Raw genomic sequence first — 22,255 nt, forward strand, 5'->3', positions numbered from 1 at the left:
AGCCCCGTCCTGCGGCGTATAATTCTCTGGCCTCATTAGTCACTGTAAATCTCTTTGCTAAGTATTTATGGGCATATTTATGGGCACCATATCCCCCCTGGCTTGCTTCGGTCAGGATTTGATTATTCAGTCAGGTATAAGAGGCGCCGGAAGTGAATACTGTTTTTTTGGGATTTTTGAGGCTTTGTTTCTTACAACCACTGTTCTCTCCCTGCAGGCACATGCCTGTATACTATACAGCAGCGGTTCCCAGGCTGTGGGTCACAACCTGATTTTTGGTGGGTCGCCAAAGGCTGATGGAAAGATCAGTTAACTCATTGCCTTAAGCCCTGTGGTTATTCAAAAATCAGATACTGCAACTGCTAATTACCCCGCAAAGAGTCTACCTCTTTGCAGTTTGCAAGATAGCTACTAACTGCCCTGCAATGAACTGAGAGATAAATGTTTGAGGGTCTTTTTTCTGGTTATCATTACTTATAAACAAACAAACAAACAAACAAACAAACAAACAAACAAATAAATATTATTTCTTTCTAGATTTCCTTTTGAAAAGTCTGGTAAACCTAGGTGGGTCTCTGTAATCGTGTTGTTTTAAAAAGTGGGTCCTGATAAGAGTTTCATTTAATGTGTGTTGTTTTTTCTCCTCTTTTTCTTTTATTATAATAAAGATACATTTTTTTAAAAAAGAGTGTCGTTTCAAAAAGTGGGTCTTGCTGCTAAGAAGTTTGATAACCATTGCTATACAGGGAAAGACTAGAGCTTGTGGTTGTGGCTCAGTCTCCCCTGGGTTTGCGCAATCCCTTGGAAATAGGGTACAGCGCATGCACAATCACAGGGAAGGCTGAGGCTATGTTCACTAGAGTATGACAGGTGAGGCTCTACCTTCCCTGCCCACACTTCCCTGTCTGGGACCTACTTTTAATAGCATGTGTGTATGCCGTCTCGACAGATCACTAGCTTGGACAGACCTAATCTCCTTGTATCCATTTGATCTTGTAAAGTATGCAGGTATGCAAGCTACTATCAACATTCTGGGGCAGTGATTTTTATAGATTGCACTGGGTGGAGAAAGAAAGAAAGAAAGAAAGAAAGAAAGAAAGAAAGAAAGAAAGAAAGAAAGAAAGAAAGAAAGAAAGAAAGAAATCCTAATTGTGACCACGACCTGCAGGGATGTGAATTCTCCTCGCAGACCTTCCAATATTTCAGAGATGAGAACAGGGATAATCCTGACTGGATGATCCAGAGACCCCCCAACAGAGCTTTTCTTAAGGTTCTCGAACGTTAGTTTCTGGGTGTAACAAATGTGACTTTTCCAATGAGATCGTCTCTTGAGCTAGAAAGTTAGTTAGAAAGAAACTTCCCCATGTTTTTCCAGGCTTTCCCATAGAGGCGCTAATGTCCTCTCCTCTCTCACCATTATTTTTTCTCTATATGAGCGTTGCAGGACTCTGGGGCTTGCCAGATGGTGGAATCGATAGGGAGAGTTGCCACATCTTGTTCCAATCAAAAGGAAGGTAGTGTCTTGCCATGGCAAAACAAGGCTGGGAAAAAATGAAATAAATCAGGGTGCCTTGAACTGGTTAACACAATTGTTGGTCAAAGGATGAGAAGGTGGGAATAGATTGGCATTGGTTCCACTGCTTTGAAGCAAATAAAATAAAATAAAGTGCTTGGTATTAGAAAATGATTCATTCCAGCTGCACATCAATCATCATTCCCCTTCAAAAGCAGCATCCATGGAGCTGAACACAGGAAAGGCTGACTCTGCTCATGCTCGAAGGTTTAGGGGGGAGGGTTTAATTTGCAGTATTGTTGGAGACACGAGTGACAGTTTCTGGTTTGTTTTTAAGCACGGGACACGTGGGAAAATTGAACTAATGATCTTGATACATTAGCAGTGCCTGCATCTGGCTGCCAGGGGCACTACCCTAGGGCCCCCAAGATGGCCGTCAGTTCTGCCCATACTTTCCATTGGCCAATGGAGGGAATCAGTGGCACATTCTTGGGAATTCGGGGAGTTGGCCCAGTGGATGAGCATGGACCATTGGCTGGAGCCTGGCTGGTGCCTGGTCTGAACACACTAAAGCACTAGAAGAAAAATTCCATGCTGGAATGAACTGGGATGGTCACTCTCCATCTGCTAAATCAGTGGTTCCCAACTTCTCGGAAGCTGGGAACCATGTAACTCTTTGTGGGGACCGGGGGATGTCAATGACGGATCCCCAGGACTGCACCGCTGCTGAGGGCAGAAGGGGGGTTCTCCTTCCATTCTTCCTTCCTTCCTTACTAAGCCAGCACCAGCCTTCAGGCGTGCAGGGAAGCCTGTAGATGCTGCTACAGGGTTCCCCAAGCCTAAGAATGACTAAAAATAGCAATTAGAATCCACTTCTGGTTTCACAATTGAAAACTGAAAATGGGTTCCAATCACTATTTTTAGTCATTCTGAGACTTGGGGAGCCCTGCATCCCTGGAGGCTGGCGCTGACCTAGGTAAGTAAACTCCTTTCCCTCCCTACCAGCTGCACAATCCTGGGGATTGTGTCGCTGCCATCCCCCACGCCTTAAGGGGCCAGAACCAGTGCTGGGTGCTGTAAATGTCGTAAAGCACATTTCCAGCACCCGGAGAGTAGGGAGCGCTGGCACTGGGCTTGCGCCAATCAGGCACCAAGCCCAGTGCTGGCAGGAGGATGCACCACCACAAGGGGTGAGTGAAATCGCCAGGTGATGGCGCGGCCTCTGGAGGGTGGAGGGAGGGCGGAATTGGGGGGGGGGCTGAATGAGGGCAGGGCAGGGGAGGAACCGGGGCAGAAGGGAGGGGACCTGCCGGATCCTGAACTCCATGTTCAGGATCTAGCATAACAAAAACAAATAAAATAAAACAAAATAAAAACTTTTTTATTATTTTTTCCCAAAAAATAGAACAGTGATATGTGTTTTTATTTTATCAGCATTTTCTCCCACCTCTAAGAATCAATAATAATGGATTACGTTTCTATAACACCATCAAGGCACACTGCATTTTACAAGGAGACAACAGAGGAAGGAGGATGATTTCAAGGTAAATCGAGAAGAACATGTGGGGATTTCTTGCACATGTACGTAGGTTTACTTGTGGTAGGGTAAAGGAAGACTATGCAGTAGTGCCACAGGCTTCAAGGAAAACAGGTGGGCTTTGAGGACTTAAAGGAAGTAAGAGCAGAGGCACCTCAAGGGGCTTCCGGGAAGGAACTCCAGGTTTAAAGTGCAGTGTTAAAAAAAAAAAAAATTAATCACCATTTCCCCTTGCCAGTTACTTGCTACAGGTTGCCTGCTTCTGAAGTTACTGTTTGCTCCATGAGTCAAAACACATAGAAATTGTATGGAAAATCAAATGTTTGCTCCCTATTTGGGAATGAGTTCGTTGATCCTGGAATAATGGGATTGTCACTTTGGGAGCCTTGATCCTAATAACCCAACGCAGCTACCTGCAACTTCTGTGAAAGAGAAAGTCAGCCTTCCTTTTGTCAGGAATCTTGGAAAGGGAAGTGTATTCCATTCCACAGTGGCAGGGACTGCTCTCTATCCAAAGTGCTAAGGGAAGGAGAAGTAAATGCTCAGTATCCTTGCATGGACCAGGGCACAGCTATTCCTCCAACCACCTTTCTTATTTATTTAGCATTAGCCAGTTGTCTCTCAATTCCATTGATCTGCTCAAATGGATTATTGTCCCTGCAGGGCAAGATCACTCAAATCCTTCACCCGCCCCCATCTTCCTGCTGAAGGTTTGTTTTCATTTGTAATCTGATTATTACTTTCAAGAAAGCTCTCCAACGAAATCTCTCTCTCCCCCCCCCTCCCCGCCCAATTTGGAGCCAGATACTGATGGAACCCGAATGAGCCCTGCTTCTTTTTGTCAGGCTGGTTTTCAATATAATCCACGAAATAGACACTCCAAATTGTGGCCTGTTGTATTAGCACAACTCACAATGGAGAAACCTGAGAGGAGTCTTCCCTCCTATAACTAACAGCAGAAGTCTAGGCATGTCTACTCAGAAGCAAGTTCCATTGTTTTCAATGGGGTTTACTCCCAGGGAACAGCATGTTTAGGGAAGAATTATGTTTGAAACCAGTATGTTCACAGGACTGTACCCACTAGTGCATTAATAATTCACCACCACTGCTTAAACTTCTCAGTATGGCAACAGCAGAAGATGATGGGAGGAGTTACTCTCAGGAGGAGGAGCCAGGTTGTGACTTATCCTTAGAACTTCGGCTTCTTGTTGAAAACTTGGTCTAGGGTAGATTGCCTTGATGTGGTTCCTCCTCCAAAACAGTTCCTGGTCAATGTCCCTGAATAGTGGTTCTCATTGGCTGAAAGCGTATCACAGGCAGTCATACTTTTCCATAATGAACATTTAATGATATATTTTGGATAGTAATGGTTTTTTGTTTTTTTAAAAAAACAAAACAAGAATTTGAGAATAACACTCAAGCAAAGAGAGCTATGATGGGACAGTGTTCTAGAAAGCAGTGTTAATGCAGATACTACTGCTCAGATGGGATTCCTCCCACTATTGGCTGCATAGGTTAGACTGCCAGCTGTGTGGCAGGTCCTGACTTGGTTCCGACACCAGGTTGTCTGTTCCCTGTGCTGGAATTTGTTGACCCTGCAAGAAAGATGTGTCCCAAAAGTGACTTTTGCAGCCAAGGCCTAGCAGTGGGTGGACACCCACCCAGGACAATCAAATACAAAAGGATCTGATACCTCTTTCAGCTATGGTTCTGGCAGAGCTTTTCAGACACAGGAAAACAATTATTTTTCATCCTTAACATCAATGGAAATTGCTTGAGAGTGCGGCAGGCCCGTAGCCAGGATTCTAGAGGTGGGGGGGGTGACTGTTTTTTCAAGGGGGACAATGGTGTCAGGTATCTACTGGTGGGCAAAATGAAAGGATAAGTATGGAGAAACATCAAATACCCGAAACTTCCCCAAATTTCATGAAGAGAAAATGATGTGGTTTTTTTTTTTTGAAAGATGCATTCATTATAAAGCAATGTAACAATAATTTTCATAGAATAAATGCATCTCTGCATGCAATGTAAAATGTATTGCCTACATAGAAATAACATGCAACATATCCTTTCATTTACACACCAGTGCAATATACAGGCCTGCAACCCTGCAAAAGTAAAACATGTCACTGTGATGCAGGTAGTATTTACTTGTATTGAAAGTGCCTATTTAACACCTATATAGCACCTATCTAACACAAATATAATGCCTATCTAGTGCCTATGCAACACCTATCTAACACCTTAGTGCCTATCTAACACCTATATAACGCCTATCTAGCAACTATCTAATACCTACATAGCGCCTATCTAACACCTACATAACGCCTATTTAACCTATGTAGCACATATTTAACACCTATTTAGCGCCTATCTAGCACCTTTCTAGCACTTATACAGCATATCTAATGCCTATATAGCGCCTATTTAACACCTATCTAGCCCCTATCTAGCACCTAACACCTATATAATGCCTATGCAACACCTATCTAGCACCTATATAGCACCTATCTAACATCTATATAGCGCCTATCTACCTATATAATGCCTATCTAACACCTATCTAGCGCCTATCTAACGCCTACATAATGCCTATTTAACACCTATATAGCACCTATTTAAGACCTATTTAGCGCCTACCTAGCACCTATCTTGCACCTATGCAGCGCCTATAAAATGCCTAACACCTATATAGCACCTATTTAACACCTATCTAGCGTCTATCTTGCACCTAACACCTATATAATGCCTATGCAACACCTATCTAGCACCCATATAGCACCTATCTAACATCTATATAGCGCCTATCTATCTATATAACGCCTATCTAACACCTACATAACGCCTATTTAACACCTATATAGAACCTATTTAAGACCTATTTAGCGCCTACCTAGCACCTATACAGCGCCTATAAAATGCCTATCTAACACCTATATAGCACCTATTTAACACCTATCTAGCGCCTATCTTGCACCTAACACCTATATAGCACCTATCTAACACCTATATAATGCCTATCTAGTGCTACGCAACACCTACATAACGCCTATTTAACACCTATGTAGCACCTATTTAAGACCTATTTAGCGCCTATCTAGCACCTATATCATGCCTATTTAGCACCTATCTAGGGCCTATCTCATGCCTATTTAACACCTATCTAGCACCTATCTAGCAACTATCTAACACCTACATAACACCTATTTAATGCCTATATAGCACCTATATAGCATCTATTTAACACCTATATAGTGCCTACCTAGTACCTAACTAGCGCCTGTCTAGCGCCTATATAATGCCTATCTAACACCTATATAGCACCTATTTAACATCTATATAGCGCCTGTCTAGCACCTATCTATCACCTATATAAAGGCTATATAGCGCCTATGTAGCAATTATATAACATTTGTCGATGACACATTGATACATATTAAAATAAAATTTATTTACTTTACATAAAAGCAAGAGGAAAGATAATGCTAGTCAAATACAGTAACGCCATTGGAACACTAGTTATTTTTACAATATTCATTACTTTTAAAGTACAGCAAAGTACAGAAGATTTGAATTTACTGAATCTACCTGGTTGAGCTGAATTTTCCCAGCTTTCTGAGAGTTGAATCTCTTTAGAACCAGGGGTGGATCCAGTGTCTGTTTGGGAGGGGGAGCATGAGCACTACCTTCAGAGCCCAGGTCAACCAGGCAGGTATCTGGTAACCAACCTGGGCTTATCGTTTCTGTGGACATTTGCTGGGCAGGCAGACCTGGGTCTGGGCTCCTACCTGGACTTGGAGCCCAGGTCTACCTGCTGTGTAGACCTGGGCTCCTGCTTGAGCTTATAGCCTACATAAGAACATAAGAAGAGACCTGCTGAATCAGGCCAAAGGCCCAACTAGTCCAGCTTCCTGTATCTCACAGTGGCCAACCAAATGCTTCAGGGAGCACAAAAGACGGCAAGACACAACCTGCATCCTGGTGTCCTCTCCTGCATCTGGCATTGAGGTAGCCTACTTCTAAAATCAGGAGCTTGCACATACCTATCATGACTTGTAACCTGTGATGGACTTTCCTCCAGAAATTTGTCCAATTCCCTCTTAAAGGCATCTAAGCAAGTTGCCATGTGGCAAGGAGTTCCGCAGACTAATTACACACTGGGTAAAGAAATATTTTCTTTTGTCCGTCCTAACTCTCCTAACACTCAATTTTAGTGGATGTCCCCTGGTTCTGGTGTTATGTGAGAGGGGAAAAACATCTCTCTAGCCATCCCTTGCATAATTTTATATGTCTCGATCATGTCCCCCCTCGGGCCTCTGTGGCTATTTGCTGGGCGGGTAGACCTGGGGTCCTGCCTGGATTTGGAGCCCAGGTCTACCTATTTGGGTAGACATGGGCTCCTGATTGAGCTTAAAGCCTCTGTGGCTGTTTGCTGGGTGGGCAGACCTGGGCTCCCATTCCAGCCAATCTCCTTGACACCTGCTCAGTGGGTGTTCCCCTGACACCTGATTTTGCTCTACATCCTGACGGGCGCCCTTCCCGGCTGGCAGGACAGTTGGGGGGCTATGCACCCATGGCCTCCCCCGGATCTGCCCCTGCTTAGAACCTTTCCTACACTTAAGTTCTTGGTTCTCTTTAGTTCAAATGCTTTCCATGTTTCCTCCCACCAGAAAAGGGGTCTCCCCAGCCCCCAAGCAGCAGCCATTAATTTTAAAAGTATATCTGAAAGGCAAGAACCTGCCCCCATGATTTCTCCAAATAGAAACATTTCTCCCTGCCCCCCCCCACAGTAGTACCATTATAGTAATTAGCATGTTCCACAGTAGAAGAAATAGCACCCTCCCTTCCCCCAGCCAGTACAAGGAGAAATCTCTCCCAACCTTCTTGTAGCTGCTCTTGACCAGCCCTGCTCTCCATGTGCTCTGGATGGGGGCAGGGTGACCAGAGGTCATAACTTCCAAGTAGCCCCCCAGAACCCTGTTCTACTCACTCTACACACATGCACTCTCTCTCTCCTCCCCAATCCCTGCCAGAAGCACTTTCCTGTGCACAAAAGATGTTGCAAAAAGGGCTTCAAATCACCCCCAACTGACGCCAGATTAGATAGAGGACAGGCTTGGAAAAAATGCTAGGAGGGGCAAACTGCTGGCTCAGGGGTGCAAACCCCCCCCCGCCCCCCCAACACTCAGCTTTTGGTAAAAGTTTCTTTTACCACTTTGTTCCAAGAGGCACATTTTCTATACCCTCAAGTAGGGAAAAGAAGCAGTGGGGAGAGAGGGACACTGCAGCGGAAGAGTTGAATACTCCCCCCCCTGCCCTGCAATCTGCCTCCCCCCAGCTGCTTTACAGAGAACATAACGAAAGAACATAAGAAGAGCCCTCCTGGATCAGGCCAAAGACCCATCTAGTCCAGCTTCTTGTATCTCACAACAGTCCACCAGAGTGTGCTCAGAGAGCACACCAGGTAACAAAAGACTTGCTTCCTGGTCCCGTCCCGTCCCCCAGCTACAGCCCTGGGTTGCGGGCACTGAAACTTTGAAGAGCTGACACCCCTCCCCTAACTTCTTCCACTTCCTTCTCATCCCCTTGGTCAATCAAGGGGAGCAGCTTGGACTGGTGTCTCTAGGATAAATAAAAAATGATGTATTTGAAAGAACGGTCACCTCTGGACCAGCATTGAAAATGTCAGCACTCAGGGCCATCGCTCTATAACTCTTCTTTCAGGCATCAGGCCCCAGAGTTCAAGCCCTACTCCTTGAGAAGACCCTTTAAGTGTAGATAACAGGAATTAACCCCATGACCTTTTCAAATGCAAAGCACATGCCCTGCCACTGAGCTAAAGCATATTTGCACTCATGTTTCTTGCAGCCTGGTGCCACCTCACCTGCGCTGGCTTATCTCCAGCGTGTCACAGAGGGGGAAAAAGGGACATGCTTCTAACCCCCTGATTCGTGCAAGCCTCACCCCCCTCCAGTGTTTGTACCATTCCTGTCCCCACCCCCCGTTTCAATCTCCAGGCTTTCTAGCACAGACAGTATCTGTGACATCCTCAACATTACCACTGGGGGAAATCACAGCTTGCGTCACTTGCTGCTGTGTTTTGGGGAACCGGGGGATCTCCGACAGTCATACCACATTTATCAGGTAGTGACAGGGGAAAGAGCGGCTACTGTTGCCGCCCCTGAAATACAATCCAGCTGCAGCACATCAGCAACTCATTATGGCCTTGCAGCTCCTCCACAAACAGCCTCTAGGAACCAAAGGCACACAGGACGGCAATAAATAAAACCAAAATGGGTTGTGCCTCACCCAATAAACACCACGGTCATGGCTGCGGGCTGACAACCTGGTCAGCTCCGTGAACATCAGTGATGACCAAGGGGATGAGAAGGAAGTGGAAGAAGTTAGGGGAGAAGTGTCAGCTCATCAAAGTTTCAATCCCAGCTCGGGTCAGATTTTTATGCTTAAGGATCTACCATGCATAATGTATGTATTATAGTGGGAATATAGCAGGGAAGGCCAAACTTGCTTAACATAAGAACCACAATGAATAAATTTCAGATGTTTGAGAGCCGCAATATTTAAGGAGCAATTGAATTCTGAAATGTATTTACTCACCATGAACATTAAATTTCCATTTTAATCCAGTGGGCTCTTAGTTTATGCCTGGTCAATAAATATAAAGTTTGAAAATTATTTGTTTATCTTTTATATTAATTGTGATGCAAAAAAGAGCTCAGCCAACAAATTTTCAAGAGCCTCACATTATATGTTAAAGAGTCCCACGTGGCTCGTGAGCCATGGTTTGGCTACCCCAATGTATAGGATACAGTTGGGAGAGGTTGTTTAGGGATGTGAAGTGTGGTGTCATCTATACACCGATGACATCCAGCTCTGTCTCACTTTTCCAGCTGGTACAGGGGGAAGCTGTGGGTACTCTGAATCAGTGCCGGGCTGTAGTGAAGGGCTGAGTAATGAAATGACACTGAATCCAGGTGGGACAGAGATGTTGTTGGTTTGGAGCAGGGGTGCCCAAACCCCGGCCCTGGGGCCACTTGCGGCCCTTGAGGCCTCTCTATGCAGCCCTCAGGGAGCCCCTAGTCTCCAATGAGCCTCTGGCCCTCCAGAGATTTGTTGGAGCCCACACTGGCCCCACACAACTGCTCTCAGCGTGAGGGCAACTGTTTGGCCTCTCGAGTGAGCTGTGGGATGAGGGCTCCCTCCACTGCTTGTTGTTTCACGTCTGTGATGCAGTAGCAGCAGCAAAGGAAAGGCCAGCCTTGCTTTGTGCAAGGCCTTTTATAGGCCTTGAGCTATTGCAAGACTTTCATTCATTCATATAAGTTCATCTTTAATATATTCATTTATGTAAATTTATTCAAATTTGAAATGTAATTTAATTCGGTCCCCAACACAGTGTCAGACAGATGATGTGGCCCTGTATTGGAATCCTGGAAGATCTGGCAAGGAGGTAGGATATGGTGTCAGCAGTGGCCCCTTGGAGGGTAAGGCCTGGGCATCCAGCAGCGTGTGCTGCACAGCTGCAGCCACTTGAAGGCAATAGGGCCCTCAGGGATATAAGAAGCACCTGAGGCAGGAAGGGTTTGTGGGTGGTAGAAGGAGTGCAGGTTGGAGAGGAGATTGACTGACTTGGCTTATTGACTTTGGAATCTGACCTCGGACTGTGACTTGGCTTATTGACTTTGGACTTTGCCCTGGATATTCTGACTGACTTTGTGACTAAGGGACTGCTGGAACAGACTGCTGGAGACACTGGAGTTTGGTGTGTGGCTGCTGTGCCCAAGACCTGCTGAGGACCAAGGGTGTGCTGTAGTGATGGGAGGCTGCTGGCAGGAGAGAGGACCTCTGCAGGTTGAACAGGGGAGCTACCCTGGAGGTGGGGTCCAGCAGGACTGCAGGGCAGAACCAGGGTCATTTGTTGGGGGAAAGAAGGGGAGTTAATTTGCTTAAAGTAGGCATAATTCTCCAGACAGAGCTTGGACTGGGGATCTGGCAGAACAGGCCCTCCTGCCAAAAACTTTGGACACCCCTGGTTTGGAGGAAAGCTGATTTGGGACTGGCTTTGCAGTCTGTTCTGGGTGAGATTGTGCTCCCCCTATAGGATCAAGCCTGCTAATTGGGAGCTCTCCTGGGTTCAACTCTGACCTTGGAAGCTCAGGTTGCAGCTCAGGCCAGGAGTCCTTTTGCATTGATTTAGCTGATGTACTGGATGCCCAGGTCCGGTGAAAGCAATGCCCCTGTGTGTGTGTGTGTGTGTGTGTGTGTGTGTGTGTGTGTGTGTGAGAGAGAGAGAGAGAGAGAGAGAGAGAGAGAGGAGATCAGATTGTTAAGAACAGGGAGTAGTAAAAGGGCCAGAGTAGAAGCTCTGATGGGGTCATTCTGACCCCAGATCTTACTTTGCCCACATTTAATGTACACAGTTGAGCTAGGTAGGTTTAAGGTAAGGCAGCCTGACATTTATTCCATCATTGCAAAACGCCATGGCTAGAAGTGATTATTTCCAATGAGTAGGTTAGGATTAAAGCCTAAATCAGGAGTGTCAAACATAAGGCCTACAGACCCTAAATGTGGCCCCAGGAAGCAATTTATCCTGCCCCCCCATTATAATTGGGCTCTCCTAGTTTGAAAATTGGACTCTCTTATATCTTGAAAATATGGTCAAGTTTTGTGCATTTTCTCTTCTGTCATTTGCAGCTAATGAGTTTCTCGGTGAGAACGAAGTGCTTCTTTCTGGCCATCATCTGCTTCATGATGTCACTTTCTGCTTCATGATGTCACTTCCGGCCCTCAGCAGGCACCATGAATGCTAACTTCAGCCCTCTGTATGAAATGAGTTTGACGTCCCTGGTCTAAGTCATACTGAACACAATGGGCTTACTTCTGGGTAAAACAAATCACAACGTTGTCAAATACCTCTAGCCATGGCTGACTGATCATTTGAAGTCTGGAATCAAGGATTACTGTGGAAAAGGCTCAGCATTTGTGGCAGGTCGGCGAGTATGGCTGCCCAAATCCCCTTGTTGTATCTGCTTCATCAAGAAGGCGAGGAAGAGGACAGAGGTTCTGCAAACAGTTAGCTTGGACGCAGGCTTGGTACTTTGCAAGAGCAGGTCCCGAGAGAGCTGGGGAAGCAAGAGGCAGTTTTCAGGAATGCTCCACCACATTCGGTTGTAAGGAAAGGAAGCTTCTGCAGCCAGAACTGAGTTCCAGTGGCAAAGATTTCAAACACAACTCAAGGCTCGTCAGGCCACCCAGATCGTTTGAAGGAGGCCAGGTCACCTTACACTGTAGATGAACTCTGGTTCTTGAAACAGAATCTAAAGGCAAACGAAATCTGATGGGGAAAAAAAGAACACATTTTTTAATAAGCCTCTCTGTTAGCCGAGTCTCTGAGCTTGCTCCCAAAGGCATGGTTGAAGCTGATGAATTGCCAGTGGCAGTGACCAGAGGCACACAGCTGGGGGTCGGAGGTCCTGCTTTGTAAACTGCTTGTGTTTGGCTAGGAGAGGTCGGGCTCACGAGGCTTAATTTGGGAGGCTGAGAGGGAAAGGCAGGTTCATATCACAGCATCACATTTTGAGAGCTGGGAACCCAAAGGTTTTTCTGGAGTGCAGAAGGGGCTTCCGAAACTCACAACCTTACCCCATGCTTCCAGCTTTGGGAAATGTTCTCAGAGTGGGAGGGCAGCCCCAAAGGAAATTGCAGCCCTCATAGAAGAGTGTTTTTTTTTAACTCTCCAGGATCTGTTTCCACAGTGATTCAGCTGCTGAGAAATGCCTTGTCATGACTTCAGCCTCAAGCCACTGCTGGAACTTAGATGCAGAAGGGGGGAACCAGTATCTGTTGCTGAATTCCAGAATCCTGTCCCCAATTGGAAGGGATGACTAAGCAGTTCTGAGCCCCAGGAACCAGAACTGACATCCTCCCAGAGATGGTTCTGCCTGTTCCAGAGTCCTTTGAAGGGTTAGATCCTGACATGCCAAGAACCTCTCACCTTCTGCTGTCTGCTCATTGGTGCAGGCAGGGTCGGCCCATCCATGAGTCACCTCTAGCGGTGGATTGGTTGGTGGACACCCATCTCTGTCCTCCTAGTTGCCTCCACTGCTCTTCCTTCTCCTTCCTGGATTGGAAACGGAAGATGGGGACAGAGAGGAAGAGGAAATGTAGAGGGGAATGCTGAGCTGGAACACTGGAGAGTGGGAGAAACAAAGGCTGGCACATCAACCAGTAAAGGGTGCAGCATCTGGCATGCTGTCTCAGGTGTTGGGAGGTCTTGGGCCAGTCCTGGCCAGAGCTACAAACAACATTTTGCCTAACATGAACAAAGAGTGAACAGGTTCCCCACTCAGCAAAGCACTCAAGTGATTTGGCCGTGGAAACCAGCTAGAGGAGCCATGGAATCTTCCCAAAAAACCTGCTGCCCTATATAATGTATAGGACTATAGCCCTAATGGGGTTCCATGGCCAATGGCCCAGTAGATCAAGGGAGCCACCGGTCCAAAAATTCGGGGAACCACTGCCCAAATCTATCAAGAGGCCTAGTGACATTTCTAAGATGGGGAGGCTCTCCAATCCTGCCAAATCGGGGTAACATTGAGAGTTCCTTCTAACTTACCTATGTGGAATGCCTGAGGAATATGAAGGGACAAAAATGTCTTGGAGATCTACCTGGGCACCACATTGCCGTAGGAGAAACTGCTGTATTGTATCAGATAAAATCACAATGACACCCACTGCATCTTCATCATCCTCATCCTCAGTAATGGTGTTTATAAAATGTCTTTCAATATGGGCTCACAAGGTGTGTAAATAATGCAAATTAAAGCACCCCGAAATAAACAAAAACTACTCAAATCTGATAGCACTTGAGGGGGTATTTTAGCTGAGATTACACAATGGAGGGAAAGCTTTGGTCGATGTGGTTAGTGCCGTGTCTATTTTGATGCTCAGACTCAGCATCTAAAGTGGAATCATGCTCACCTTGATGTCTCCCCTGATTCCTGGTGAGATTGTGCTACTAGCTGTCACCATAAAAAAAAAAAATGAAAGCACCATGGTGAACCACAGCAATGTTATTTATGGTGTGCTGTCACCGTCGGAGACACTTGCATTCCATAGAAACCACTCTGGCTTTTCGGAGCCGGTGCTCTCCAGATGCCTGACTCAATAATGTTGGGAGAGAGCCTGGTTGCCAGGTGACAGGTTATATGTATGTATTCGCATTTCAGGAAGCAGAAGCAACAACAGCACCAAAGAAAACGTACAAACAGTGTACTTTCCATCATAAAGGAAGGAGGAAAAGGGAACCTGGTGCATGTATATATGTTACCGAGCAGAACGTTCATCATGACATTCCTATGATTTCATGATCTCATTAAGTGTAACTGAAGTAACTTTTGGGCTCCAGACAGTTGGAAAATGCTTGAGCTTAATTTTGTTTGGAGCATAAATCCACTGAAATGCGTACGTTGAAGTAAATCAAGTAAGGCAGGGGGAAGACAGTATGGCAAATATTTTATGGTAGAAAAATATCAAGTTGTTTGCAGGATAGCTGTGTCACAGGCACAACTAAAGGGTTCTTCTCACACTATGTCAGTGGTTCCCAAACTGTGGGTCAGGACCCACCAGTAGGTGGGGACCTGTTTTTGGTGGGTCACAAAACTGACAAGCTGGAAGCAGACACAGAAAATGTACTGAGCCCTATGGAAAGCGAAACTGAGCCACACGTGCGTTTATTTACAAGTAGGCAATTGTGCCTCAGTCCCACTGCAAAGGGGAATGCAAGGCCACCAGAATGGTCCCGATCCAATGAATGTGGAGTTCAACAAATGTTCCAGAAGTCAGTGCCCACCCTCCACCGTAGTAAAAAGGACAAAAACAGAGTCTTTAGCAGCTGGTAAAGTGAAACATTTTTTACTTTTGTAAAGCTAGGTGAGTCCCCAATAGAGTGTTGTTTTAAAAAATGGGTCCCAGTGCTAAAAGGTTTGGGAACCACAGCACTACATATTACAGATGTGGGGTACTACTAACTTTTGTTTTCAGTGAGATGGGAAACCTATGAGGATGGGGGCTGTAGCTCAGGGAGAAGGCACCTATAGAATTTCCCTGGTTCAGTCCCCGTTATCTCTAGGTAGGGCTGGGAAAAGAGGCCCATGTCTGAAACTCAGGAGAGCTGGTGCAGACAATGGGAGTGGATGGAGGGCATCTGGGGGTGTGGTCTTGGTGCAGGGCCCCAAATATCACTAAGATGGGCAAATGGTCTTATTTAGTAAGCCAGTGCACCTAAGCACTTTTTGCTGGCCTGGGAGCACAATCCTAATGTGCTCAGCCGGCGTAAGTCATGCCAGCCTGGGAGTGTTGTGAATGTGCCATAAAGCAGTTTGTGACTACTCCTGAGGTGGGGACATCAACACAAAGACATGCTGTGGCCTCCCTGTGCCCAATGCGGTCTAGCAACAGGTGTGTATGTACCGGCCTGGAGAGGCTTTGCAGAAGATGGTGGGAGGGTGGAACGGGGGCATTATGGGGTAGGGGTGGGATGAACCAATGGGCGAACTGGGCCCAGGAGGGTGGGACTGGCTTCCAGCACTTAGGCCAGATCCTAACCCCCCTACCTAGCAGCCCAGCATTACACTGAACTGCTTGGATCTGTGCTAGTGCAGACAGTCACACACACACACCCTCATTCCCCCCCCCTTGCAAATCTATCATCCAGAGCCAATCACTACCAGTAAGACCTGTTATCTGGGAGATGTCAATGTGACAATGTGACATTGACACTGGGATGTCAATGTGAACTGAGCTTACCACTGAAATGGGTACCATTTCAGATGTTCTTGTATGCAGGGCTGAGGAAGAGATTTTCAGCAAGATTCAAAGGCTGGGATATATTTAAATGAAATTGTCCATTTAAAAAAAAGAAAAGAGGAGTGTATTTTTAGAGCTTTTGTTGTGGTTACTTAGAAATCTCTTGCAATAACTATAGCAACCTTATCAACATAGAATAAACAGGTGTCTCTTTTTTTTTGAGGAAAAGAAATGCATGATTTTCCCCTTCCCTACCTAATACAGGGGGCCTGTTTGACATAAGAATCATCATTCCTTGTAGAGAAGCAATGGGATAAGCTATAAATATTGGTGTGCCTGAGGAATAGGCTCACATACTCTGAAACCTGGGTAGGGGGAGCTCTCCCCTGCTCTCCCAAAATAGGACCCTAGGATCCCATTGAATCTGGCCTGTTTTGTACTTGGAATTTAGTACATTCTGCTAAGGTGAAAACAGCCTCTGCTAAGGTGAAACCTGCTATACTGTAAGAGCATCATCCAAAAGCAAAGAAAGTATAATGTTCTTTGCTTTAGAATGACTGCTTTTTCTCCCATACAAATGGATGTGGATCAGATTGATCACTCACTCAATTAATTGCCTAAAACTCATATGACAAAACAACTGACATTGTTTTAATTGGCTGACAATCCCTACTAAAACCTTCTACTTAAGTATATCTGAGAAGCCCTGCTAGACCACATCACAGGCCCATTTACAGGGCAATCACATGCAAGTACATAAGAGTTGGGACATACCTGGGACATTCACTCCCAGGTAAATGTGTATAGGATGGCAACACTAGTCCAGTATCCTGTTTCCCACAGGGGTACAAGGCTATAGAGCACCTCCTTTGCATGCATGAGGTCCCTGGTTCGATTCCTGGCAACTTTCAAAGTAGGGCACTGGAAAATTGGATAGGATTTGGCCCTTAATTATCTAATTATAATTCAGTATCTGTGAGGGGTCCTGGAACAGATCCCCCACAGATACTGAGGACCCACTGTATGCAAATTAGCTAACGGAGAAGATCCTTGTCTCCAGTTACTCTACAAACACACAACCTACTGTAATTTCTTCAGTTGTACCAGTGCACCTTCCTGTAGAATTCAAGGTATATACGTATCAACTGCAAACAAACATCAATACAGGTTTAGTAGTTTCCCACATCTCCATTCTCTCAGATAACATTCATAACCAAAATCACATTTTTAATGACCCATGAGAAAAAGCCAACAGGAGAAGATCATTTTTGGATATTGAAATCATTGAATCTGGTTTTCAGATGCGCTAAAACCTAGGGAGTATTTATGAAGCTGAAGTATAGTTTTGAAACAAACAAAATGTAACCAAGCTGATGAATGAAATCAGTTATTCTCTTAGGAAGACAAGAATGTTTCATCCTTTCTTCCATCAGACATTATTAAGGAAGTCTCTCATTACCCCTGAGGTTCGATTTGATCAAATAGCTAAGTGACGTTGCAATGGAATTTATACCCAACTCTGCTTTCAGTGAGTTGCAAAACTTGGAGATCATCACAGCAAGTTCTTTGAGAATTTGACTTGGACCGTTCCTATGTTTCAGATGTCCTTTGTTCTCCAGATGTTGGCTCCTTCCATCCATGACCCTGAGAGAGATCCATGATTGAGGGAGAACGATTAAGGCCAGAGAAAGTGTGAGACCTCCCTGATTTCCCCAGAAGTCTTGGGAGGCATGAGGTTATCAATTGAATGGCTTTCAAATGGGCCTTCTGCGTTAGAGTCACACTCTTTAATCCATTATGCATAGTAAATGTACCCATGTCCTGACATCATCACACTGCCATTTTCTTGCCTCTACCAACTGCAACCAATGATGTTAAGTACCTAGAAGAAGCCATACTGGTTCTGAACCAGGGTTTGAACACTGGTGAAGTGGATGGATGAGAAGAGACTGAAATTGAATCCTGCTTAGTCTGAGGTGACACTGATAGGAAATGGCCATAGCCTGAAGGAGATAAGCCTACTGTGACTGATGGCATCTGTGTGAGCTTGTCAACCTGGAGGTATTCCTAGATTCTGTCCTATAAAAGCAGAAGAAATGGCCCTTAAAATCTCAGAGTCCCAGGCCATCCGAAGCTGTTTTGTTTCAGCTGCACTGGTGGCTAATACGCTTCCAGGCCCAACTCAAGGTGATAATTTTAACCTCTAAAGCTTTGGATGGCCTGGGACTCTGAGATTTTAAGGGCCATTTCTTCTGTCCCTGGCTGAAGCTATTAATCAGCTGAGATCCAGCCAGACAGCCTTGCTGTCCATTCTATCCTTCCATTCAGCAGGTCCTTATCACTCCCATCTCAGTCACAGGATGCTTTTTTCCAGAAGAAGGAGGGAAGTAAGCAGCAGTAGTGACAGAACAGAGGAGTAGACAGAGACATTTTTTTAAAAATGTAGAGGGAGCTCATGAATTTTGGTATCCTCTATTTCCTTGGGGACAGTCTTCTAGGCCAGTGTTTCTCAAACTGTGGGTTGTGAGCCAAATTCAAGTGGGTCCCCATTCATTTCAATATTTCATTTTTAATATATTAGACTTGATGCTACCCTGGTAAGTGACTGCATTTGGGGAAATGTTACAGATCTACGTACTATGTATATTCTTTTAGCAATGATAGTAAATGGGACTTAACTCCCAGGTAAGCGTGGGTAGGATAGCAGCCTAGGATTGTTAAAAGTTTTCCTGCTTGATGATGTCACTTCCAGTCATGACATCACTTCCGGTGGGTCCTGACAGATTCTCATTCTAAAAAGTGGGTCCCAGTGCTAAATGTGTGAGAACCACAGGTCTAGGCCACAACTCTCTTCTTCTCCATGTCCTCTTCTGCTCTATTCCTCTCTTCCTTTTTAAATTTTTTGAGCAGAGGTGCAGCCAAAGCAAAGTGGCAAAAGTGGATGATGGTGCCCACTGCTTCAGGCAGTCTATGGGGTAGGCTGCATCTCAGCCTACCCCATAGATGGACTTGACTCTGAAAGAAAGCACTCAGCAGCTAAGTGCCTGAGATGGAGACAATAAGGAGATTTTTTCTGGAACAACGACAATTCATTCTCCGGACATGTTTTGCGATGTGTGTGTGTGTGTGTGTGTGTGTGTGTGAGTATCTTAGACCATACATATGGTTCAAATATTATACGCAAGCCTGTATGCCCCAATTACCAACTGCCTAGTGAGAGCCAAGGACTTAAACTCCTATGAGATCTGCCAGTTAATCCCAGCTAAGCTTTATCTAGCGATATGAAAATCCTCCAGAAAATTCAATTGTCTGAAGAAAAACCTGGCAAGTGGTGTTGTGGCACTAGCCTCGTTCCAAACTCCTCTACCATGTGAAGTGGGAGGGTGGGGAGGGAGAGAAGTGGAGGGCAGAAGGAAGCACGGGGAGGGAGGCAGACAGCAAACCAAATTCAGACTAATTATCCCTAGAGCCACCATCTATGAGCTTCGGAACAATGGAAACTTCTTAATCCAGAATGAAAAGCAAACAAGACCTGGGGCCATTGTCTTCCTGTTTCCCCTAATCAAGGCTATGGGTCCCGCTCCTGTTTGCAATACAAATATTCAATTAAAAATTCCAAAAGGCTTCAGTAATTGGTTCTCAGGGGTGGGAGGTTCTTGGCCCCCACCCACCATCCCAACAGAAAGACTGAAAAGAGCTTTGTTTCTTTGCTCTTGGCAAGTCTGCTTCAGCCAAGTATCATAGTATTTCAAGGCTGGGAATCTGCCCAGCCAGAGGGATGGTGGAGACACTCCAGCCGGCTGCAGCTGGGTCAGCAACCTGCTTGCCGCGCATGAAACAGAACATTAGCCTGACTTTAGTAAGCAGAAGGAATTTCATCCACCAGAGTGAACATTGCGCCGCGTTTCATCTTGATTCAGATTTCCCTTTATTAGAATGCCCCTTAATTGGGATGAATTGAGGCCAGGAAGGATGGAATTGCTGATGACCAAATGCCCTGGGGAGCTGTGAGCAGGCAGCTGGCACTGACATGGCTCTACAGTTTTTATGGAATAAACTACATAGTAGTAGTAGTAGTAGTAGTAGTAGTAGTAGCAGCAGCAGCAGCAGCAGCAGCATTATAGTAATAGTAGTAGTAGTAGTAGTAGTAGTAGTAGTAGTAGTAGTAGTAGTTTGTATTAGTAGCATTATTATAGTAATATAATTATTATACTACTCATAATAACATATTATACTAGAGGTGGAATCTCAGTATCCTTGGGGAATCTGCACGTGACCTCTGTGAGCCTCAGAATGCTGCCCGGAGCAGTTTAAAGCTTACTTCTAGTTTACAGCGAGCATCTCTGGTGGCGTCCAGGAGCTCAGGTTCGGCTTCCACCATGGATTCGGAACCTGTGGTTAGTTAAAACCACGGGTTCCAAATCCATGGTTAGGGAGTCTGGACCTGTACTTATTACACTATTTTACAGTATTTTTAATATTTGTTGTTGTTTCTTCATAGTCTTTTGGTCCCACTGGAAAAAAAACACAACACTTATTCAGCATAAAGCAACACAACCTCACAATAAGTCACAAGCTAATGTCAAAATTACATCTGAAGAGTCACTGTCAGCACCACACTGACTGTGTTCAGAAGGTTAACCTACAGGAAAGTGCACATGGGATGGTAGTCCAAGGGTGGGAGAAAAGCAGTCAACACAACTTAGAAAGAATCAAGACATTTCCCCAGAGAGGGATAAAAGTGTTCAGGAAGAGGATTCCATCACCGTAGAAGAGGCTGCTGTTATCGCTCAGCGGCAGAAGACATTCTTTGCCTGCAGAAAATCCCAGGTTCAATCTCAGGTATCTCTACCTAGAGTTGTTGAAGGATCCGTCCTTTCCTGGGACACTCCCTTCCAGCTGCATTTTTCTGCTAGGCACATAGAACAGATACACTGGATGAGCATTAACCTATATAAGCTTGCTGGTTACAAAACCATCAGAGGATCTGGCTCTTTTTAAAAGCAACAATAACAGTATGTATCTTTTTGGCACATATGGATTCTTCCCTGTTCCAACAAGTTGGAATAGCAGCAAGGCAGTGAAGTGCATGAGGAACCGGCAGGTCCTTAAATGGGTAATCAAAAGCTTTCTTGACAAATCAGGCATTCATTTTAGGTCCTCCTCTCGGTCCAGTGCTAACACCTCCTGGCAGCGACTAGCTCATTACCCTCCGAAAAAAACAATGATGAAGCAGGCTGGAGAGAACCCAGAAATGCCAGCGCTAATGCAGGCACTGACCTGATTCCAGGGACTGACCTCCACACGAGAGCCGGGGGCTGTGTCACAGAGATGAGGGTAGGGGTTGCCTCCAGGGATGTGAAATTCTATTCTTGGACTCCCCCATGTCAGTGCAGAAGAGAGCAGTGTGCAAAAAGTATATACTGGGTGAACCAGTCCTCTATTTCACATACGTTAGTAGTTCCTACTAAAACTGCATTGATTATTCCCCTCTTTGAATTTGGGGACAAAACTAGTGCTTCTGATGGAGCATAAATGTCTGTAAAACCTACTTAGGGCCAGAGGTGTTACTTGGGGACCACCCCAGTGATGCACTTGTGTGTGTGTGTGTGTGTGTGTGGTGAGAGAGAGAGAGAGAGAGAGAGAGAGACCACTACTGGTCAAAACTGTTAAAATCTCAACACTTTTGAATAATGCAATCATGTTATATATCATTCTGTAATCTAATGCAGAATGCAACAAAACAAACCACAGTAAAATATCTGTATTCTATTAAACTTCATAGTCAAATAACCAGAAAAGGAAAACACAACTGCCTTATGTTACAAAAAGTGAATTTGCATAACTCACAACTGACCAATGAGATGGATTGTTCCGAGAGCCAATGATATGTTAATTAAGACACAACAGGGAACCAGTAAGGTGTTAGTATGAGTCAGCTCTTATTTCCATGTAACAGAGCTCATTCCGGAGCTCTTATTCACTTGTGTGAGTGTCATCAAGTTGACCACTGGTTTTTTGTTAGTTACTGCTTTGTTGAGTGACCTGTACTGTTATATGTTTAAATAAATGAAGTCAATGTGGGTTACATTAATCCTAGTGATGCCACTGCATTTTGCCTATGATATTGTAATGTATTCCATTTGGTCTGGTATGGGAGCAGGTCCATCATGGGGGTGATACAGTGAACTCTTGCACTGGGTGAGGCAAACCCAAGTGGTGCCTCAGCTTAGGTCATGTAAATATTCACCTTATCCCAGTCTGTTCAGTACCTGGCAGTGGCTACTTCTTTCAATCCATTCTTTTTTTCCTGCTGAAACAAAATTACTGGATATCCAGTGGGGTGGGGGAGCCCGGAACTGGGTTTCCCCTATGCT

The sequence above is a fragment of the Tiliqua scincoides genome, chromosome 11 (genome assembly GCF_035046505.1).
Source record: "Tiliqua scincoides isolate rTilSci1 chromosome 11, rTilSci1.hap2, whole genome shotgun sequence".
Lineage (NCBI taxonomy): Eukaryota > Metazoa > Chordata > Lepidosauria > Squamata > Scincidae > Tiliqua > Tiliqua scincoides.